Source organism: Protopterus annectens, chromosome 2.part0, assembly GCF_019279795.1.
Source record: "Protopterus annectens isolate FY-2018-M chromosome 2.part0, PAN1.0, whole genome shotgun sequence".
Lineage (NCBI taxonomy): Eukaryota > Metazoa > Chordata > Ceratodontiformes > Protopteridae > Protopterus > Protopterus annectens.
The window spans coordinates 389,793,090-389,810,690 of record NC_056728.1 but is presented as its reverse complement, the minus strand read 5'-3'; positions in this window follow the sequence as shown (position 1 = coordinate 389,810,690).

The following is a 17,601-nucleotide window of genomic DNA, read 5'->3' as shown; positions in this document are numbered from 1 at the left end:
TTTTCGGGAATGGGCTAATTTCCCACACCTCATTTGGTCACTCACTATATTTAGAAAAGATTGATAGGGAAATTAATGTGTAAGGGACTGAGGCAGTGTCCTAAAATCATGAAATGAAAAGGAAATTGGCTATGTTAACATAGGTATGTCAACTGTCATGATATAGGTGGAAAGCAATATCAGTTTTCAGTGCGCATGATAACTTGTTTGGATGTCAAATGGGGAAGGACCAGTCTCCAGAGAAAACTGATATGCCTTTCATGATGGAGAGACTCATGAAAGCTGGTCTTTAATGTAAAAGAATGCAGTCGATGGGCTTTACAGTATCTATATGACATAATAGAATATGTGAATATTGAACGCTCACATGAGCGAATATTCACATCCCCCGCTAAATATATATTCCTACTCCAAGATCGCACTACAGTGAGGAAAGGGCAAAAATCCCAATTTTCACTGTACCGCAAAAAAAATTCATAAACTTTGAGTACGTGAATATTCGCTCGTGTGCGCGTTCGATATTCAAGTATTCAATGGAGTGATATAGACCCGCTTTGCGAGATGTATCCATAAGTCTATGAAAATATACATGCCTGGCATCTAGCTCTCAGCATCACAAAAGAAAAAACTATGAAGTCATAACTACTCCCTAAAATAAATAGTTGAGAATATAGTAACGAAGTCCAAGAAAAGGTGGGGGTGCTTTGCTTAGGGACTGAATCTCCAAGATAATGTGATAGAGCTTCGTAATGTGTCCTCAATAAAGTCTTGACATCATTAGTTCACCCATGTTAAAGCAAACAAGCGATTGCTAGAGGCCACTATGTATTACTTTCCAGACATTACTGTCTTCCCTAGTGCTATGCTGCTATGGAGTTGGTATATGTTAGTTTGGGAGTAGGGAGCTCCTCCTATATAGATTATGCACTGGTTTCAAGCTGTCCTGTTATTTTGTAACAGACAACTTTTTCAGATTGTAGGGAAAAGGTGCTCACAATGTGTGGGATTATGTTGTGATCTCTCATAGTAGAAGTCACCTGCAAATAGTTAAAGAAAGTAATAATGTTACATATGGAATACTGTACTAGCTCTTTTGGCTACACAAAGGAAGGCAGCTTAGACAGATAAAACATAAACAGTACAAATTTAGTAAAAAGGTAAAAACATGGTTGCGGGAAAGTTTTGAGGTTTTAACATGAACAAAGTAGTAGATAAAAAAATGGGAGAATATGGTCTTAATGCACCATATTGTTAGAGGGCAAGTAAGTAGGATGATGCTGATAAAGAAGGGCAAAGGGTAGGATGTCAGAGAAGTATTAATTAAAAAACAAGTAATCTCCGTGGTATCCCCGAAGTCTTAAAACAACCCATTAAAGTGTAGTGGGTCCAAAAACAAAACAGTGTAAGAAACTTCTCTGTGTGGAAGATTTTCAGTCCATATATTTCTAGTTAATCATTGTATATTAATCAGATCAGACAATAATAGCAAAAGTAGTGAATGTAAACTTGTCTTAAGTCAAAACAAAACAAAAAAACAAAAACAAAAACAAAAAACAAAAACAAAACAAAACAAAAAAAAACACAAAACAAAAAGTTTTACAGAATCTATATCACATCATCAAATATGTGAATATTGAACGCTCACATGAGCGAATATTCACATCCCCGCTAAATATATTATTGCTTTTTGTTTTGTTTTGTTTTGACTTAAGACGAGTTTACATTCGCTACTTCTACTACTATTGTCTGATCTGATTAATATTCAGTGATTAACTAGAAATATATGGACTGAAAATTTTCCACACAGAGAAGTTTCTTACACAGAAGTATTAATTAAAAGACATATGGCCAAAAACAGGGCCAACAATGCCTGTAATTTATTATGTTTTTCAAAATGCTCTGCAAAGTATGAATTAACTTCCAACTTCTGTGAGGTGGTTATTCAGACTCCTTCTAGAAGGACTACGTCATAATTTGCAGATTCCTGCAACTATATATTACAATCTATATACCCTATACACTATATTTCCTGTTTTTCTGGTTATAAAACATGCTAAGGTTGTACATGTGCTATTAAGTAACATATTAATTTGATTATTTTAAATTAACATTAACAACATGCCAAAAGCATGTCATAGGGTTTTTACATCATGTATTTTTGTTCATATATATAATCAGTTTCATAAATACAACTTTTCATTCTTTGGTTTTGTGATCAACTCTGAAAATATCTCTGTATCTGCCTGTTTTTTTAAATGATTTTCAAAATCTAGACTATATGATAGGGCTGTCATCTCTGGGCATCTGCTCCTCCCTAGCGGCACAACCCCAGGAGTACATCTTCACAAGTGTTGACTAGTACAGTTCATATAGTCACCACTTTCCAGCAACAGTGCTGGTTGTGATACATATGCGTACCCATCACCCTTCAACTTTGATGCATTTTTCTTACATAAATACCTCTGATTTCACCACTGCAGTTTTCCATCTTACTTAGGATCAAAATATTTTGGCTCAGCTCCTTTATCAACTATTTCAGCATCTGGTTGCAGACTTCCTCATAGTTTTTGATGTTGTATTTTATAACCAACCTATAAATCACATCTTCTGAGATTTCTGCCATAGTATAATTTCTGTCTGTTGTTATCTTTCCAGAATTTCCTTTAATCTGTATTGATGCTCAGGTGTTGGTAGAAAAGATTTCATCCTTGTGCACATCAACAATTTCACTGGTGAAATACTGAGTCACTGTGTTGGCATATTCCTAAATTCCAGACCTACATGATGATAACACCCAACATTTGTTATCTACTTAAGGAAAAATTATTTGAACTCTGCATGGTGTATAAGAATATCCATGTAAACACTTCCCAGCAAAGATCTTAAATCTTCTAGACCTTGCTGCATCCTGATGAAGAGTTAAGCCTATATGGTATCGTGTTTTTCACAAGGAGATCTACAATTTGGTGAAGTGAAGCTAGCCAAGTGACACCTGACTGATTACAAATCATCAATATCCCACATCCGAGAATATTTTACATGTATAGACAATACTGAAAGACTGCATTTGTGTGAGACATTTTCTTCACCCTTATCAGCTGTTTCACTTTTCCATGTGGTTGTGGCAACTATGGAGTCAGTAAATATATGTAAAGGTTGAATATGTGACAAAGTCCATTTTATTTGCATATTACTTACAGTTTTAGATGGTCTGTGCTTGAAGTTTAACTTACCCAGTTTATTATCAGGGTGTTATGGTTCATTTTTTCATACTGGATCCCCTTTTCATGTTACTGTTTCTGTGTGTGTGTGTCCATGTACGCTACATGTTAAGAAAAGTTTTACATATGCCATTTCTTCTTTCCCTTGATCTTTTTGGCAAGCACAGGTGCTGTGCTTTCTGCTAATCCCATGACCCTATCTAAAGCCTCTGGAACTGGACACAGATTTACAAGCACAGTCATAATCGTAATATATATATATATATATATATATATATATATATATATATATATATGTATATATATATATATATGTATAGATATATATATATATATATATATATATATATATATATATATATATATATATATATGCTTGGAAGTGATGTGTGACCCTATGTGCCCACACCTATATTTTTGTTCCCAAGCAATTTATTGGTCTGCCCCTCCTATGAACCCATACTAGTATTCATGATTCAGCTTATTGTGAATTAACCCAAGACTCATGTTGTCTTCCAGTATCACTAGCACTCTACCAACCCTTCAACAAATATTGCCACCACATCAGTTTTGGTATTGTCAGTCAATATGTTGATTTTGTTCTGGCATTCAAACAAGATACTTGACAAGTATATGTTGTTCTTGACCAATGACAATGCCATACCCTATGTTACCTCAAAGGTAGTTAGCCTTCAGCTACACAAACAATCCATTACACCATCACTGTCTTCTGATGTCTGTGGATCCAGTTATTGTCTAGCTACATCATTATTTTTTAGGTACCAGTCCCTGTACATCCTTTATCTTCTCCAGTATTTAATATCTTGGAAAGATATGTCTGACAAGCCTCCTTGCTTTACTGGGAATCAGAGAATCATTGAAAACACAAGGCACCTGGGCCAAGAGCCCATTAACACCTTGCCATGACCCACCCTAGGCCATATCTCCCTTTTAAAGTAGGGACAGATCAGTCACAACAGGAGTGAACTGAGGAATACTTATCCAATTATCTAGCTCCCTTTTGAAGGAAGATAGTGAATCATGCTGCTTAATTTGGTGAGGAAGTTTGTTTCAGAGAAGGGGTAGGCACTACATGACAACTCAATCTCTCCGCCTTCCTTTGCTTGTTTGTTTAAGTAGATTTAGGTCTCTGGTCCTGGTATTTGTAGGGTTGTTTGATTTCTGAAGGTATAAGAGGACTTGTCCTACTAGATCCCTTATGACCCAATAAGTGAGGCACATATAGCCCCCAAGGAGTCTATAGCCTACTTAATACAAGGACAGAGCTTCCAAACTCTCCTGGTACCTCATTCCTAAAGCCCTTGATCTTTTTAGTTAGGATCCTCTGTGGTCCTTCCAGTTGTTTGATGTGTCTAGAGATATACATCACAAAAGGGGTCATTGTATTTTATGATAGACCTAATCAGGAAGGCATGCAAGAGAGTAATGACTTCTTTTGACCATGAAAATATACCTTTTACAAAGATTTGTGCAAGGTAAATAGACGTAATACTGACCGCTGCAACATGATGATCAAATGAAAAGGAACTATCCACCTATTCTTATTTTGAATTGGGGTGTTGTCTATACTATAAGATGGAAGGAGGGATAATGCCAATATCAGGAAACATCACACTAATTTAACAATTATGTGCCTACATGCAACTGCGATGGGACTTGAGCCCACACCTTTCATCACATGTATTGTTCATGATACTTCATTTACAGGTTGAGCTACAACAGCCTGTAAATGATGCTCTCATCCTCTCTTGCCAAGGCTTTCACAGTCTAGCTGAAGCCTTAACTGCTCCCATAGTGTCTTTTGTATGCAGTGCCCACTTGTTGGGCATTCCAACCAAGTAAAGTCTAATTCAGAACACATTAAAGTAGCACTATCCACTGCCAGGAATCTTATAGGTTCATAGGTTCATAGGTAGGTACTAGGCTATCTGCCCGAAGGCATTTATAAGCCTAGCCAGAATGTGTTGACTTTCGCTGCCCCCTTAGATTAATTCCCTGTGCCTCTGTCCAGCAGAGCCATTGAAGTGATCCCTGGGGTAAACTTTCTGTTTCCCATCCACTCGTCAAGGTTTCTCTTGAAGAGGGTTAGCAAGGAGCTCTGCCTAATGTAGATTGGAATCTTGTTCCAGAGCATGGAAAGTCTCTGGGACAGGAATCTATCCCTCCAGCACGTCCTATTTATTGTTGTGGTGAGGTTTAGATCCCTGGAGCGTGTGGCTCGAAGGGATATGGTTTTCTTAAGGTGGAGCATGTTCATCAATTCTGGGTTGGACATGGCCTTGTATGTCAGGCAGAGATCACCTCTGAGTAGGCGGTATGCAACCAAGTACAGCTGGAGTTTCTTAAGTCGAGCTGCATAGGGCATCTGCTTGAGGCCAGTGATCCTCTTGGTGAAGTACTTCTCTGGTCTTTCCAGTTGTTGCAGGTGTCTTGTAAGGTACATTCCAAATGGGGCATCGTACTCTATGATGGGTCTGATGAGTGATGCATAGAGGGGCCCAATGACCTCTTTTGATCTGGATGCAAACCCTTTTGTGATTAGGTGGGCCATATAGAAGGATTTTCTAACCACTTTGGCAATGTGATTATCAAAGGAGAGGTTACTATCTACTTGGGTCCCCAGATCCCTTATTACGTCTTCTGTATTTAGGGGGCTACCACCTATGTGGTAGTTTGTGGGTACTTTGTTTTTTCCAAAGGGGATGACTATGCACCTTTTAGCATTTAACTTGAGGCCATGGTTTTGACACCAGGTATCTGTCTCAGTGAGACCCTTTTGGAGGATGTCTGCGTCAGCCAGAGAGTCAATTATAGCCCCTAGTTTGCAGTCATCTGTGAACTTGGTCAGCCATAGTCCTCCTGTGCTTGCCTGTACCTCTGAGAAGTATATGCCAAACAGCAGGGGTCCTAGGACTGAACCCTGGAGAACCCCACTTGTAACCGGTTTAGAGTCAGACCTAGCTCCTCCAACTCTTACCATGTGGGTTCTGTCCATGAGCCAGTTGGCAACCCATCTCATGATGTAGGGGGTTATGTTCAGGCTGGTGAGCTTGTCTATAATACCTGAGTGGAGAATGGTGTCGAAGGCCTTTGCGACATCAAGGTAAGCTGTGTGGACCACCTTTCCCTCATCTATAGCCTTGATAACTGTCTCAAAAAAGTCCACTAGGTTTAGGAGGCATGATCTGCCCTTAACAAAGCCAAACTGGGTAGGGTCCAGTGTTTGGACGTTTCCAATGTCTCTGTTAATGAGATCCATGATGATGCACTCCATAGCTTTGCAGACCAAGCTAGTCAGGCTTATAGGGTGATAGTTCCCAGGGTCTGTTGTGGCTCAGCCTTTGTGGAGTGGAATAACCATTGCTGTGCGCCACTCTGTGGGCACATAGCCTGTGGAGAGGCTGAGTTTAAACAGTATGTTTAGGTGAGGGGTTAGTTCATCTTTGAGCTCGTGTAGGATGCAGCCTAGGACACCATCCGGTCCCATTGATGCTGTTTTTTTGACTTTGGAGAGGGCTGTTTTAACCTGAGTGTCTGTGATTTCAGGGGCACTACATTCTTCTGGTATAGTTATGGGCCCTTTTGGGGGTGAGAGGGGGTGAAGTTTGCACTGAACCTGTCTGCCAGGATGTTGGCTATATCGGTCAGTTCAGTGTATTTTCTGCCATTCTGCACTAACTCTGAGCAGATCTGAGAATTGCCGCTTAGATTATTGACATAGCTAAAGGATGCCTTGTGGTTATCTTTGGAGTCCATGGCAATTTTTCTTTCGAAGCTAGCCTTGGATGATTTTATGAGGGAATGTAGTTTCTTGCTGATACTGATCAGGGATGTCTTCCCTTCTTGGGATTTTACTGTTTTCTGTACTAGTTTCCTCCTTCTGTTGTACAGGTTGTTTATGGCAGGGGTCCACCAGACTGTTTTCCCTTTCTTGGAGGAGTGAGTCTTGGTTTTGTTTGGGATAGCACGATCCATGCATTCTTGTAGGTGCCCATAGAGTGCATTAGAAAAGGATTTTGCAGCTTGGACAGCGTTATCCTTTAGCATGGGGGCTTTGAAACTTCCCACCTTGGTCTTAAGTAACGTGAAGTTTGCTTTTCAAAAGTTTTTCACAGTGGTTTCTTTGACCGGGGGTAGTGGCGGAATAGGGATATCCAGAGTGATTAGTTGATGGTCAGATCTAACCAGCGAGGGGTTGACCTCTGGTATGGAACACCGGTCACCCATGTTGGTGATGACCAGGTCCAATATGTTGTCACTTCTGGTGGGAGTGTTGACCAGTTGATCCAGGGTATTTGAGTTTAAAAATTCTAGGAAATATTGGGCAAGGTAGTTTGTACTTGAGTAGTTCTCCCAGTTAATGTTTGGGTAATTGAAATCACCCAATATCAGGGTGTTTGGTAGGACCTTTATGTTTCCCAGTGTTTCCAGGAATGTGGAGTGGGGGTCCTAGGACATGGTGGGTGATTTGTAGCAAGCTATAATTTGAATAGCAGTTTTGCCCATTGTTAGTTGCACATGGATGATCTCTGAAGCGTCGTGCTGTGCCACTAACCTAGAGGTGTGGATATCCTTGATGAATATGGATTCTCCCCCACCCTTTGTATTTCAGTCCAGGTTTTGTGGCCGAAATGTATGGTATGAGTTGTAGCCTGGTAGTGCTGGGGTGCTCTCTGGAGCTTTAAACCAGGTTTCTGTTACTGCACATATATCAATTTTCTCCATACTGAGGAGTGCCTCGAGTGCGTGCATTTTGAGGTTTAGACTTCTGGCATTGAGTAGCATTACCCTCAGTTTTTTGTTACTTGTGCTATTTATGGTGGTGGGTTTGTCTTTTGAGCCTTGTCTAAAAAAGGCACTATGGGGGTGGCAAGAGTCTTGGCCAGTATTCAAAAGCTTAAGGGTGACAGGTGCAAGCCATCTCTAGTGAAGCAGAGTGGCTTGTCGAGCATGTCATCCCAGGCTGACAGACACTGGATCCCCTTTGAATGACACCAGACGCTTAGCCAATTGTTGAAATTGATCATTTTTTCTCTATACCATGGTATAATTCTTGGTAAGGGCAGAATGCTACTCAGGGTTAGGGTCATACTGGCCTGGGCTACGTGATCAGAGAACTCCTCCATGTCTCTTTTCATGTAGTCCAGGGAGATACGGCTCAGGTCATTCACACCAACATGAACAATGACAGAGTCATATTTGTACTTGTTCTGGAGTGACCTGTGTGCTTGTGTTATGTGGCGGATCCTGGCACCTGACAGGCAGCTAACAGTAACCTTCTCCTTGTTCAGCCTAGTGAGTGGGACATCAGTGTGCCTGACTATAGAGTCACCTATTACTAGTGTGTTGGGTATGTTATTTTGCCTTAAGGGCTGTGATTGTGTGACACACTGGTTTTGTGAAGTATGTGTTTCATGGTTTGTGTTGGGGGGTGGAGGTTGCTTGGATGTCTGCTTTGGAGGTCTCTGTTGCTTTTGTAGATATTTATTTAGAGCCTCTGAGTATGTTTTTGTGTATTTATGTATGTTGTTTGCCAGTGTTGGTTTCATAGATCTATGTGAGACTGGTGGTGTGATGCAAGTAATTCCTTTCTCCTCTTGACTGCCTGGTCCAGTCTTAGGTTGAGAGAGCTTAGCCTCCAGTTTGGCTGTATAATTGCATCTCTCGCATGTATTAGTGTTTGGTGGAAGGAGGAGAGGGTTGTCTGTGTACATGAGGAAATTGTAACATTGCCTCAAAATGCCCAGATTCACCAGTTGGACCGGAGAGTACACCTGAAACTGCCCTTTGGACATGCCTGGATAGGTACAGTGAACTGTTTTACTGATTGGCTGGTAAGGTCAAATAGAGACCCTTGTCCTTCTCTACAGTATAGGGTGGTCTAGTGCTAAAGTTTATTAGTGCTTGCTATGAGTTTTGCCAGTATGAAAAGTGAATGGTTTGAGTGCTTAAGTTGAAAATTTTTCTAGTTCCAAGGGTAAAATTAAAGAGTAGACTTTGTGGAGCCAGAAATAGTTATACCCTAGCTAACCGGCGTTGACCGGCACGCAAAACCACGCAAATGTGGGTTTTATAGCAGGGAAATGGAAGAGGTAGAAATTAGCCTAAAATGGCCAATAAACTACTAATTTCTGGCCTGAAACCACTCCTCCAGGGACAGATAGGCTACTCAAAACTCCCTCTCTCACAGTGAACAGAGAAACTTCCTTCTATCCAAGTAATGTATGGGCAAACACAGAAACGTGTAACACAGCCCTGAATTCAGCACTAACCTGAAAACTGGACTTTACTAGCTTAAAAAGGCAGGAAAACAAGTATTTTTTTTTTCAGAAAATAAAGCAGATGCAATCAAAAAGACACTTTAAATGCACAAAAATGGCTATCACACTTGAGTGTGTAGCCTACAACAGTTAAACAGGTAATTTAAACACAAAAATGACTTTGTTAAAGTGCAGGCAGTAAAATAAGTGCAATATGTAGCTGAAACAAGCTTTTTAAATCACATAAACTAGAAAATTAGCATTTTAGGTGGAATTAGTTAAAGGCAGCAAGAAAATGCAGAAAAATTATACTTAATCACTCCAAAGTCTCTCTTTTGTCTCCCTTAATAAAAAATGCTTCATCTTGAGGCCCTACTATAACCTGAACACATTAATGGATCTGTGGATACAAAGACAGGCTTCAAAGTAATGAAAGTACTCCATCTCTTCCGGGGTATATTGTCTGGTATGTCCTCAGACCTACCAGCAAATGGGAAGTATCAGTATTTTTCAAGGATACCAACATGTCACTACCCCAAATTTGAACTGTTAAATATCCATATCACATTAAACAAGATTAATTTATCACATCATAGCTAGCTAGCTGTAGAACACTCTCTATTCCCCTACTGACTATGATAGCTATTTTAATGCTCTAATGCCTTATTCAGAATCCCCATTTGTCTCATCACCTTTCTACTGATGGACCTACACCGACAATGTTTAGCAGGTTCAATACTTCCTTAACGTTATAAATGATAACTTCCTTGTACAAATATTTAGCCATCTTACTAATGGTTCAAATACTCTTGATCTTGTCCTCACAAATATAGCCTCTTCTTACAAAACTCTATGTGCATCTTCTTCCCTCGTAAAATCAGACCATAAACCACTAACCTTTTTCCTTAAATCTGGTAGTACTTATCCTGTAAATACCTCTTTGTTTAATGACTTCTAAAAAGCAAACATTTTTCAGTTACTTGATGACTAAATATATTCTGCTCCAATCAAAAACACAAACTACTGCAAACAAGCAACAACAGTTACTAAACAAAAATAAAAAATAATCCCAAACCACAGGGCAAGGAACAAGTAACTGTTTAATAATAAAATACAAACGACTAAGCGCTTTCACCTTAATATTCCACAGGCTTCTTCAGAGTCATTTGCCATCCAATAAGAACTTCTTTAAATACCATTGTTTTTCAAAATGAGGCAACCAATCACATACTTCCACTATGGATTTAAAAAAATGACTATTGTTTCTTAACTTAACATTGACATTAAACAACCGAGCATGCTCTACATAAAAAACACGCTCTACATTACACACTTTTTCTTATCAATAATTTCCTTAAAAATATGCGTTACACATTTTAAAAGAAATTTATTTAATATTAATTTCTATTGACATACCACTGCCTGTTGTGGCTCAATCATTGTTGCCCTCTGTTTTAAAATTGACTTCACCAAGATAGTGTCATTGAGACCTGGTGCAACTGTGGCATTAAGCCTAAGTTGCCACCTGACCTCTCTTGCTTCTACCTCAAGTTTAACATCACCTCCTCTTTCTTTAGGTAAGACTATCACAAAGAAAATAAATCTTTTAAAGTTATTGCATTTTACACTGTGCACATACAGAGCATTATGTACATCCTTGTTTTTAATAGCTCTGTGATGCTCACCAATTCTGTCCTTGAGTCTATGGGTAGTTTCTCCTATGTAGACCATGGGCAGGATATGCAAGTTGCAAATAAACCACGATGGAGGAGTTATAGTTACATTTTCCTAGGCATTTCAAAGAAAAATTACAACTGGTCACAGAGACATAAGGGCTGTCATTAATGAACTTGAAGTACTTGCAGGCTCCAAATGTAAACATTAATGACCTGTATCCCACTCTTTTGGCTACATCTCCTTGTCCCGCTAGAATGTTTTTAATATTTTTGCCCCTGCTGTACACCACTTGGGGTTTCATCCCAAGTCTATCCTTTGTCTCTTGCTCAGAACATAGGTATCAACATCTGTTGATAATGTTAACCAGACCGGGAGTCTGTTCATTGCAATGCAAAACTATTGCATCAGCTTCCCACACTTTCTCAGAAACTTTTGGTAAACATCCTCCAGTTCTAAGTATAAGACAAAAAGAAGAATTCCTTCTCTGTGCTACTTCCCTTTTGATTTTACCAGTAACTTCAGTGGGTATCCGCTCTCTAGAAACAAACCAATCAAGACATACATTTCATTTTTAAATATTGTGTCATCACTTATAAGTCGGGACAACCTAACCATATGCCCTTTTATTATACTTCTCCTTTGATGTTGTGGGTGACAACTGTTGAAGTGGAACAAAGTATTTGAAAAGGTCTCTTTCCTAAAGATGGTACTGTTCAGTTCATTGTTGCCCATTTCTGCCAACCTGGTACTTTTGGAATGGGAAAGAAAGTTCATCATGGAAACCCACTTTATGGACAAAATAAAATCATACAATCGATTTTTGGATGATATACTCATCCTGTGGCAGGGAGATGAAAAAGAGGCCAATGATTTTGTGGAATATTTCAATACCACAACTTCTTTTCTGAAGTTTACCAGTACTTGGAAATTAAGTGAAATTAATTTTTTTGGATAAACATCTGTTGAAAATTTTTGGCAACAATGAACTGGACAGTACCATCTTTAGGAAAGAGACCTTTTCAAATACCTTGCTCCATTTCAATAGCTGTCACCCCCAACATCAAAGGAGAAGTATAATAAAGGGCTAGATGCTGAGGTTGTCCCGACTTATAAATTATGTCACAACATTTAAAAATGAAATGTATGTCTTGAATGGTTTGTTTATAGAGAGCGGATACCCACCAAAGTTACTGGTAAAAATCAAAAGGGAAGTAACACAGAGAAGGAATAATTCTTTTTGTCCAATATTTAGAACTGGAGGATGTTTACAAAAAAGTTTCTGAGAAAGTGTGGGAAGCTAATGCAATAGTTTTGCGTTACAATGAACAGACTCCCAGTCTGGTTAACATTATCAACAGATGTTGAGACTTATGTTTTGAGCAAGAGACAAAGGACAGACTTGAGATGAAACCCCAAGTGGTGTATAGTAGGAGTAAAAATATTAAAAACATTCTAGAGGGACAAGGAGACGTAGCCAAAAGAATGGGATACAGCTCATTAATGTTTAAATATGGAGCCTGCAAGTACTGCAAGTTCATTAATGACGGCCCTTATGTCTCCGTGGCCAGTTGTAATTTTTCTTTGAAATGCCCAGGAAAATGTAACTGTAACTCATCCATGGTGGTTTATTTAACAAAGTGCATATTCTGCCCAGGGTTCTACTTAGGAAAAACTACATGTAGACTCAAGGCAGAATTGGAGAGCATCTCAAAACTGTTAAAAACAAGGATGTACATATAACACTCTGTATGTCCACAGTGTGAAATGTAATAACTTTAAAATATTTATTTTCTTTGTGATAGACAGTCCCCCGGATTCTGTATGCCTTACATGGTGTGCAGGATTAGTGCAGGAGCTCTAGTAGGCAATATGTCTGCCGTGCAATCCAGGAACAGCCTGCAGGGGCGTGCACGAGTGCTCCTGTACTAGTCCTGCACAGACTAAGTCCCTGTATGCAAATAACTCAATTTGCAGAAGAAATCCATGCAAATGAGGTGAAATTGTGATACAGGAAGCTTGAAACCGGCCGTGCATGATTAGTGTAATCTGCAGAAATGTACTCGGTTAGTAACCGAATACATTTCTGCAAAATCCAAAATGGAGCCGTGACAGCTCCATATAAAGGCTGCATATCAGTCAGGAAGAATGCCATTGGCAAAGTATAAGGCCATTGGCATTGCAAACAGCTTATAAAATAAAAAAATCAACTTTTATTTTTTTTTTTAGCCGATCTCGGCTGTTCAAGCGTAGGGTAGTGGCGTGCAAATGGGATCGGGGGGAAAATAATAAAATAAACCTAAAATAAGCATTCTAACTAAAATCACTATTCTGCCATGAAAATCAATGGCAGGCAGAAGACAACATGGCCAGTGAATAGTGGTTGCTAAGGGGAGAGGCTCAGTGTGAGACATGTAACTATGCATTAGCAGGCAATCCTATGCAAATGAGGGGAATGGTAGTGAATCCCAGTTTTCCCCAGCATGCTAGTCAGTTTCCAACAGTGTAAGAGTAGGAATAGTTTGGTGCAAACCTAGGAGTTAGCTGACATCATGGGGGTGTGTGTCAGACATACTGTAAGTAGATTGGAGCCCTGTGGCTCAGGTTTGCTCCTATCTAAGCACAGCTATGCAAGGGGGTGTGTCTGAGTCTGCCTAGAACTCTTTACATCGCCTAAGCATGTGTGCAAACTACGCACCGGGTTTTAAAGGAAAAAAAGAAGTTAAACCAGGAAATAACAGCTCTGTGCACATTTGAGCACTCTGCTTGCACAGCACGCTCCCTGGCTTAAACTGTAAGGCAATGGGAAGGGAAAACAGCAGTAGGAAGGTAATCAAGGAGAACTAGCAAAGCAATAAAATTTGCTGGATTTTTTATCTTTGATGCTGTGGTTTTGGTCATTTCCTCCATTCAGTTTTTTCAAAGCTGGCAGGTGAAATCAGAATCAACTAATTACACAGACAGCAGACCAGCCCAGCCCAGAATACTACTATAAACTATGCAAACACCTTCCCCTCTGGTTTTTCCCATACTCTACACAACCAGTGTATACAAGCAGGGAACTTTTAACAAACAAAACTACAAAATGATAGGGGCTGCAGCAGGCAACATAGAACAACATGTGCAAGAGATTGAGGGTGGTGAAGATGTGAATGCTGCTGATCAACTCACAGTGAGGAGAAAGAGAAGAGTGTACAGACCCAGGGTAACCTACCAGGGTCTACATGAGCCAGAGATAGTGGAGGGCTGTAGGGTGGACAAGGACCTCCTAATGCAAATTGTTGAGCTGTGCTGGCCACGCCTGACACACCGAACTGACCGAAGGGGGCCCATCCCAGTGGATAACAAGGTATGTGCAGGCCTAGGAATACTAGCCACAGGTACCTCCCAAAGCTCAACTGGGGATATCATGGGGATCTCACAGGCATCAGCATCCAGAGTATTCCACCAGTTCCTGGATGCCATGTCAGCACATGCCAGTGAGCATGTATATTTCCTCAACACCCGTGAGGTGTTGGCCAGCAATATGTGTCTCTTCCACCAAATAGCAGAATACCCTGAGGTAGTGGGTGCTATAGACTGCACGCACATATGCATCAAAGCACCACCCGGTGATCAGGGTAGGGCCTACATCAACCACAGGGGCCTCCCCTCCATCAACTGCCAAGTTGTGTGCGATGCCCTGGAAGCTATCATGATTCCCACATCTGCCATTTGACGCAGCTGTACCAGAGATTTGCCAATGGGAATATCCCCTACGGTCAGCTAGTGTGGGATGCTGATTACAGACTGGAGCCGTGGCTGATGACACCCATCAGAAATGCACACATACCTGAACAATAACTCCATAATGAGGCACATGCACAGACCAGACATATAATAGAGCGTGTGTTTGGGATGCTCAAGTCAGGGTTCCAGTGTCTGGACACATCCAGTGAAGCCTTGCATTACTCACCAGCTACATGTACTCAAATTGTGATGGTATGTGCCATGCTACACAATATGATCCTGTGGAAAGAGCTGCAGCAGAAACAGCACAGGGCAGGGCCACACCGCCCCCCACCAATGCCAAGGCCTGCACAGGCACAGAGTGACTCATAGGATGAACAACCTGAGCCTGCCCCAGTAGGCAGATGGAGGCGTGCCCAGCATGCCCTGGCTTTGGCAAAGAGGCAACGCATAGCACATACACTGACACAGTAGGGATCCAGGGAATGACACCTCTCTCTGACCTGCACATAGTATAAAAGGGATGCCAAACATGACACTACCTGTGCTCAACCATGTATAGAGAGTGTACTATGTGCATCCAACATAGGCAGCCCTCCAGCACCATCCTCAATCCTGGCAGACCCACAATGTAAGTCAATCAATCTACCAATTGCCAAATTGAGTAGAATGTGACATTACCTGTATCTATGGTATGGATGTGAGCATTCAAGGGAATTGGGTGGCTGAATGTTATGGCAGCAAATAGTAGACACCCATAGTGGCACCATGACATCTGTAACACATACTAGAGTCACCATAGTAGCCAGTACTACACAGGGTGACAAAACCCACTGCAGGAAATGTGCTGGGTGAAATGTGTGTCCATATGACTCACACATGCCAGTCAATGAGGTTCACATACCCAACAAAAGTCTCAATCAGCAGGACAGGTTTGGACAAACCCAAACAGAGCCTGTGCTATGGCCTCTGAATGATGCCTCCGGGTAACCCCCCCCCCAGGCCTACACAGACAGACTACAGCAGGTCAGGCAGTGGGATGTTAGTTTTGAAGGGTAGGAAGTCAGACACTAATATGTAGGGCAACCAAAGCTAAGACTTGTAGTACACTGATATGTCTCTAGTCAGTATGATAGGCTGGAATACAGACTGAAATGGAGTACCTGACATACAAGTACAGTCATAGCAAATGTGTGCAAGTACCAGGTGTGCCCCCCATCCTATATAGACATGTAGAAACAGTAAGGTGTGCCCCCCAATCATGTGTAGAAATGTAGAAACATTCAGGTGTGCCCCCCCAATCCTGTGTAGAAATGTAGTAACAGTCAGGTGTGCCCCCCATCCTGTGTAGAAATGTAAAAACAGTCAGGTGTGACCCCCCCACAACTCTATGTAGAAATGAAGTAACAGTCAGGTGTGTGTCCCCACTCCCATGTAGACATATAGAAACAGTCAGGTGTTCCCCCCCCCCCCACAATCCTGTGTAGAAATGTATTAACAGTCAGGTGTGCCCCCTCAATCCTGTGTATAAATGTAAAAACAGTCAGGTGTGTCCCCCTACAGCCCTATGGAGAAATGTAGTAACAGTCAGGTGTGCCACTCCCACTCCTAATGTAGACATGTAGAAACAGCCAAGTGTGCCTCTACCCCTAATCCAGCGATGAAATGTATTAACTATCAGGTGTGTCCCCCCACTCCCATGTAGACATGTAGAAACAGTCAGGTGTGCCCCTACCCCCAATTTAGAGTAGAAATGTAGTAACAGTCAGGTGTGCCCCCCCCACTCCCATGTAGACATGTAGAAACAGTCAGGTGTGCCCCTACCACCAATCCAGCATAGAAATGTAGTAACAGACAGGTGTGCCCCCCCCTCCAATGCCTATGTAGACACGTGGAAACAGACAGGTCTGCCCCTTCCTCCAATCCAGTGTAGAAATGTAGTGACACTCAGGTGTGCCCTCCACCCTGTGTAGAAATGTAGTAACATGTATGAGTAGGTATAATACGAGTGGAGCACAGATGCCCAGAGGTGGCCTAGGTAGCAGGATAGGTTGTAGCATTTGCACAATATGCAGGTCTGTATGTGTTAGGATGGTGTGTGTTTCATAATGTGTGAGAGTGGTCAGCATGTATGCATGTTGAGGTAAGACCTAGTGGCCATTGGCCACTACTGCTGATAACAGGGACAAGCCCTCACAACGGCAGTGCCAAAGACAATCCCCACCAGTATAACACATGCTAGCAGTAAGCCATTGTAAATGTATGGTGGTAATATGTGTCACCATCTGAAAGACTGACATAGCATGGCTGTTGGGTTAAATATACAAGAAGTACACAGGGGAAAGTTCCCCAGACATACAGTATATATTGTGTCACTGTGAAATGGAGACACCCTTGGATTTGCACATAAAGGTATGCATCACAGTAACTGGACTTGTAGTAGGGGATACCAGTGATGTCTGCCTGAACACCTGCAGATCACAAAGGAAATAGAACTGATGTATTGGAGATCAGCTGATGTACCTGCACATGCCAGCATAACTGTAATTCCCCAAGGATATCTGTGTGTCAGATGCAAGAAGTGTCCATAGCACACATGCACCCAGCCACACAGACACCACCCACAGGCACCTCTCTGGCAATATTCCTGCTGTGGGGAATGGGTACAGTAAGACCCCACCTGCATATGGCAATAG